At 31.6% G+C, this 7,500-nt stretch overlaps 1 protein-coding gene across 7 annotated transcripts in view; it reads left to right on the forward strand.

Annotated features, from left to right (window-relative positions):
• The window catches only part of LOC119635153 (polypyrimidine tract-binding protein 2), a 246,453-nt gene that overhangs the window by 216,818 nt on the left and 22,135 nt on the right, over positions 1-7,500 (forward strand). The window lies entirely within an intron of this gene.

The following is a 7,500-nucleotide window of genomic DNA, read 5'->3' on the forward strand; positions in this document are numbered from 1 at the left end:
TATATATATATATATATATATCGCCTACCATATATATATATATATATATAAGAAGGCAATGCGTTCGCTTTGAGACGAACACGAGATCCCTTTTTTTTAGGGGAGTCAAACACTCGAATCAACCACTATATTATTGCAAGGTAGAGTGCTTATCTATCATATATGGAGCGAACGTCCACATTCTAATCGACTTTTTTTTCCATAATGCTGAAATCTTTATGACGATCTGATATTCTCACGATCGCAATTTACTATAAGCGATTTCCTAAATATCAAGTGCTCTTCTTTTTCACCATTTAGGACAAAAACGTTATTAATCACGATCGCACTTCTGTCGGATCGTTTATTACAAAGGGGATCAATAAATAGCCCACAACATATGACATCTGGGACCGCAAAAGACCCTACTTGTTGGTTAAATGAAAATGTAGAGGACATGTGTTTAGTTGTTCGGTAAAGTTTTACGATTTTAAAACTGCGCCTAGTAATTAAAGCTTTTACTAGATGATCCTAGCTGGCTGCAGTATCAGCGAAGATAGCATTCTTCTCTTCTTATTCGTTAATTCTTTTCCATATAACATTGTGAAAGTCAATGATTTGCTAATATGAGGAGACGGCAACAGCAGACAGCTCTTTGTAACGTTACAACACTAATAACCAAATCCGTATTCTCGAATATATCCGCTGGTGTGTGCTATGAAATTTCTTCAAATTTCTTCTTTCAATATTTCATTCGTCCCTTTCAGTTAAACATAGAAATGAACAAGACTTTCATAACTAGCGAGTAGATTGCAATGATTGTCCGATTAAGTCCACTTTGCTATCTTCATCCTAAGAGGCACTATAGAACGATTACTAGACTAAATTCGATTACGATTGCATTTAAAAATCTTTTATAAAATGTATTTTGAAAATTTCATGCTTCACACATAGTGTCCTCTCAATAAGAATAAGAAAAAGTGCGCTTAGGGATCCTCATCGCCCTTTCGATAGAAGCGGTTACATTCGCCGTTTAATACTCTCTTGTCGGAATAGTTTCCTTCCTCGGAGGTTTCCTCCTTAGATTTTCTCGACATCTTAGTGATCTTAGTAATCTTAGGGCTTCTTGTGATGCTTCAACTACTACTGAGATTCTTGTTATACAGATCGACTTGAGAACGCGTTTATATTGAGCGGGAATTTCTGCCGCTTTCAAAGTCAATCAAGCCAATAAAGATATCATCATATAAAAAAGTTGATGTTCACACTTTGCCAAAGCAAAAAAGATAAGATAGCTCGGCATTACCGTTTATGCTTAACAAAAAAAAAAAAAGCATATGGAAAAGAAAGTAAAATTAAACAGTACGCAAGAAAGGCGTATGATCCAGTGGCAAACATAAGATGCGTTGCGTATAACTTCTGTTCTTTCCTTCACGTATATTTCTATTTATTTTCATCATCATATCTCCTTTTTTATACTCAATAAAAACGATATGTTTATGAAACGAAACTAGCCGGTGGTCAGCTAATGAATTGAAGACGGTAAAGATAAATGGCACTGCTTTCAAATGGAAATGGTGGCTTTAACGAAATCGTTGAAATCACTCAACGTTCTGCCAACTTTTACCAATAATGATTTCAATGTTACCAGTATACAAGCAGCTGTGCTTGTTGAGGCAAAAGTTACTAGTTAATAATCCCTTAAATGCCCTATACTTTTATACTTAAAATTTTAAATTTACTTAATAGAACACCTAAGTCGTTAACCAAACAGCAACGGTAGCAGCAACAAATCTATTCTTCTTCTCGAAACACTAACGTGTAACGTTCATGCTAAACTTCAATGCTGGAGATAGTTGTGTGTAAAATACAAAGAATTTTTGTCTGTAACCTTTTTATATTCCATATAAGCTGCTTACGTGTTTTTAAAGTTTTTTCCTCTTATTCAAGGAGAATTATTAATATTTTTTTCCTCTCTCTAATGGTCAATAATTTCTTATTTTCAAACTACTACTCATTTAAAATGCAAGTGAAAAAAGAAACAAGTACGCAAGCAATAAACAACGATAACAGGGGGTGTAATAATAGCAGAGGCAAAAGAAGAATACAACCATTTTATTGTTTTGTTGTTGTTGTTGTTGTTGTTATTTTGTATATAGTTTTTAGCTTGTGTATATTATTGAATATATCGAGTTGTTGTATGTATGATGTCCAGGTCACTGTTTGCCTTAAGTGGTAACTAAATCAATTTCGAGCAAATAAATTATTTAACGGAAAACAAGAAATGTTAACCAATAAAAAAAAGAAAAAAACCGAACAAAAACCGAAAATGCTCTGTGTTGTGTGTGTGTGTGTGTGTGTGTGTGCATTGGGCGTGCGTGCGTGCTTGCCTTGTGTATGCTTGAGGAAAAATATGATCGCACATAAACTCTAATTGAAATGCAATTTGCACGTTTCAAAAGAAATAGAATTTTTTGAAAACAATTGAGAAAAAAAAAAAAAAAAGAAAAAAAAAACAGGCAAAGAAAAATGCAACAAAACATTGCGCTACTAGTCCGTCGTCGTCTGTCTGCTGCTGGGTTATTATTGAGCTGTTGTTGAAACTCTTTTTGTTTGTTACTCGCGTTTGCCAAGCCATCGCCCTCGCATGCATATATATGCGGTTACGGGTATTATATACCTTTTGGGTATTTCTAAATATTTTCTGAAAAGACTCTAACCGTCAAGTGAAACAAATGAAAATGCAATAAAACAATATTCACAAATAATTGCTTATTTTTTTTTTTTTTTTTTTACTTTTTCATAGAACAAAAAAAAAAAAACCAAAAACAAAATGGTTTTCGGGCAAAAGAATAATAATGGATGTGTAGAGGAACCCAGAAGTTGAATAAACGATTGCGTTTTTTTCAAATAAAAAAGATGTTTGCTTTTTCTTCTTCTTCTTCTTTATGATATCCATTCAATACAATATATACATGTATACAAAAACACGCTAAAAAGATTACATTTTTACTAAATGGTACGAAATACGAAATATTCCTCCTCTCATGGTGATGTTGTATTTTTATTTATTACTTTCCGTACTTTTTTTTTTTTTTTTTGTTTAAATACAACCAAAAGCGTACACAACATATCATTGACCATTTCATTTGTATATGAGAAACACGTGAAATATTTTTGACAGGAAAAAGGTACGAAAAAATTTATATTTTTATTCGTCTTAGGTCGAATTTCAAATGCGGGATGCGGGTAAATAACGATAGAAATTTCACGTTCACTTTGGGGTAGTGGAGTAAAATGGGCCAGATTTTGCATAAGAAAAATATATATATATAAAAAACTTGAGGTTCACTAGTTTTGATACAAATATTAATAGTAAGTGCGGGAAAGGATAATAATAACTATTTTTTTTCGCCCTATTAAGCGTGTAAGCAAAAAGCTTCTCATCATATTCGAAATAAAAAAAATTTTTTTTTTTTTTTTTAATTCCTGCATAAATGGGTATATATATTGGGAACTCGTATAACTCTTGGGAGCTTAACTTTTTTCTTGTTAAACTAACTGTCAATTATCTTTCATTTTAATTAGCATGAAATAACTGTACTTTTTTGTTTTTGTCTCTATTTAATTAATTAAATAATTTTCACATTAATTTATAAAAAAATGTAAACGGTATATAGTATTTTTTATGCATTCCTTGTCTCTTCTCTTTTATTGAAAAAGGTAAAGCATTTTTTTTTTCTTTTTTTTTTTAAATTCCATTGTCACAAATATGTTAAAAACTTGATGATTGTGTTGCGCAAGTAAAGAAAAACGAATGCCGAACAAAACACCTACAAAATGCATACAAATAATTTCAATCAATTGAAATTTTTTTGTTTCTTTATTCTAAAGCTTGTATAATACAATGTATAATATGATCGATTGAAATCCTAGGAGTAAATTAAAAAAATTATGTGAAAATTGTATGAAGACGCAAGATATTTAGCAGAAATGCTTGACAGACATGTTATAGCGAGTGTGTTTGCACAACTTTCGCTAACATTTTGAAGTCAATTAAATTAATGAGGATTTAAACGAGTTAACATATTTTATTTTCTAAGGCAATTGTGTTTATCTTTCAGTTGATAGTATTTTAAATCGTATAGCGATCCATACTAGGAAATAATACTAGCCGTACATTTTTGAAGCCTAGGGGAATAATGCGGTGGTTTTTTGTCACACAAACTGAAATTATGAAAATAAGCATAATCCGTCTCCTATAGAGTGAAACTTGTGTATATGAAAAGCGCCTTGACAGTATACGGGAACCATACATATAGTGAGTATTTCATAGAAAGGGGCTTTAATTGCTGGTCATTGATGCAATAGAGTGGTGGATATGCGAGGTAATTATATCCTTGACAAATATCGCAGAGACACAAGGCCACTCACTAGTCTTTTACGGTGTTTGTTAGAAGAAAATTCGATTGTGTGCGTTGCTTCTGTAGCTTCAAAATGACAAAATTTGATATTAAGTCACCGAAAAAGAAAGTTCTTATCTTGGATTACATGAACAAAATTTTATTGCAAGCAAACCTCATCGTCTGTCTAACTCCTGTGTTATGAGTCATTATTATCAATCGATTTACTTGACTAAAAGTAAACGCAATATATATATATATTTGCTATCAAAAAGAGTAAGCAACAGATGCAATAAATTTCAAACAATTTCTTTAGATAGATAGGATTGAAGGAAAATTTCTCTCTTAATCGTCATGAAAAGATGTAAACTTTTTCTTATCCGACATCAAAAGGGAAGGGAATAATGCCATCTTAAAAATGTAGCTATCAAAAGGGTAGGCAACATTTGTTGATAAATATTTCAAGGAATTTAAGTAAGCAGTGGTTTTACAAAATAGCAAAAAAAAAAAACCGAAAAAAACACAGAAACTACGTAAATGCGTAAAGCATAATAAGAGTAATCTCTGCCATTTTTACACTACACTCAACTATTTTTGCAGTAAATATTAGCTTTTCAGCTGAAATAAAGTAAATTACAAAAAGTGAAAAGGAAATCACAACAATAATAACAAAAATGTGCAAAATTAAGCATACTAATGTTTACGGTACTTAATGAATTGCATTTTATTAAGTCTGTCTATTAAATAAGTATACGAGTTAAGTGTGTATGTGCGTGCGCGTAAACGTGTTTATGTACATATTTTATATATATATAAATATATATATATATATATATATATATATATTTTGAATAATGCGAATTAAGAGTTAGTCACATTATGTTCTGTGTTTTCACATTCATGTCTGTCGTAGGTAGTATTTAAACATATTTGCTTTAAAATTCCAGACCACTAACTCACATGTATTTACATTTGTACTAGATTAAGTGCCTGCAATGGATGCTTTACCCAGGCACTTTAACCCGCTATATACCCGTTGTTTTTCACTTAAACCGATAACAATACTAGTTACACACATCCATAGAGTGCTGAAGTATTCACATGCATGCATGCATGCATGCATGCGTGCGTTTCCTATCATGGAACTTTATTATCTATACAAACACATGCATATATATAAATATATGCATGGTTGTTATTCGTACTTTTACAAGATTCAACCAAATCGTTGAGAATCATATTAATTTCATTATTCTCTTTGTAGCATTGAGAAATACTGACCAAAATACATATTCCTAGATTATGTCCTCTTTATTTATAATCCATCGTGCATCGAATCGGAATAAACTTGAACGGGATTCAAAAAAAAAAAAAAGCAATTATTTCATTGATATCTTGAGTATATCTGCTAGATTGAATAATTTACTGAATTTGACAGCGATTAGTTGCGCATATGTGAATCAATGCCAGAAAATCGATAAAACTATTGAAGAAACCTTAAAAAAGCAGAGAAGCATTGTTTCTATTCTATCCTGACTGCAAAAAGCAAAAAATATAGGACCTCTTATATCCTTACGACATCTTTTGAATTAATTTGGAACTTAACAAATAATTCATTCGTCTTTTGTTGTTAAGTCTTCCCGATCTAACCTATTCTAATAGCGATGATGCGATTCAAAAGCTCAGCTCTATACCGCCTTTGCAGATAATTTCCCGCTTGACATATCATATTGTCATATTGATATTATTCCATCAGAGACCTCGAAAAGCATTATTTCACTTTTTATTAGCATGGGATTCTAAACAGATTTAGACAAGAACATCTTCCGCGTCTCTTAGTTAATGTGGCTCGAAATCTAAGCAAAATCTAAAAAGGCGACTTTGATAATTTAATGAATCAAATATATTAAAATGGGCGTGTCCATTTGCTAATGTAACAATGAACGTCGCAAAAATTTACATCAACTGCATAAATACCTTTTGCTGGCTTCAGCTGAGATCATAGTTCAAAATAAGTCTAAAGCAAATAATGGTCGTGTGTACGATTTAAAGATTTCAATAGAACTTGAAAGCTATTCAGAAATGATGTTGATCTCACTTGACCCAGTCGATATGTGTCCTCCACAATTAGCAAAAAGTCTACTTTAATGTACAGAGCTATCAAAATTCGTTCTGTAGCACATGTAGCTCGTTATTCGCTACTTTAGTTTTCATATGTGTATGAGGAAAAAAAAAAAGAAAAAAAAAAAATGAAAATAAAATGAAAAATAAAACGAAAATAAAATAACAATAAAAACGTTAACAAACTAATGCAATAAAAATATGTGGCAAAAAAAATTCTGTATTTCTCTCTTTCCTCCGTCCTTTAGTTGATCTAGGTATAGTGTCATAGTAGTAGTAATAGTAGTAGTAGTAGTACCACATTACCTTCGTTGCATGCAGGCAAGCATTAAATGAGTGTCTCTTTCTGTAGATATATATATATATATATACATGTATGTTTGTTTGTACGTGTGTATGTCCTTAATAGTTTTTATTTAGTTTTAAAATGAATTTTTTTTTTCAGGCTTCTCTTGTGTGTGTGTGTGTGTGTGTGTGCGTGTGCGCTTCATACCTAAAAATTTAACGTTGTAGTTGCTGTTGTTGTTGGCTTAGGACCTGAATTACACAATTATACACGTAAATGCATGCAAGTAGTAGAGTACTCTATATATGCATTGTGTAGTAGTATTAGTACTTGAAAATGTAGTAAACGGAGAAAAGGAAAAAAGAAAAAAAGGTGAAGTTTACTTTTTGGTTTTTGTTGATTCGTTCGTTTCTTTCATTTCTTCCCCCTATCTCTTTCTCTCTCTCTCTATCTCTCGCACACACACACACACACACATACATACATACATACATACATACACATTTTTTCTCTCGTTCTTCCTCTCGATCCATATCCGTATTCTTTTTAGCTAACAGCTTAAGGTTTTAAGCACTCTATATCTATCTATACGTTTTACGTGTATGTGTCTGTCTCTCTGTTTCGGTCTATGCTTATACGTGTGCGTGCGTTTGTTCATACGATAAATAAACTTTTTTAGCTAATGCAATTGTTAAATTGTATTTAAACAAC

Source organism: Glossina fuscipes, unplaced genomic scaffold (assembly GCF_014805625.2).
Source record: "Glossina fuscipes isolate IAEA_lab_2018 unplaced genomic scaffold, Yale_Gfus_2 3, whole genome shotgun sequence".
Taxonomy (NCBI): domain Eukaryota; kingdom Metazoa; phylum Arthropoda; class Insecta; order Diptera; family Glossinidae; genus Glossina; species Glossina fuscipes.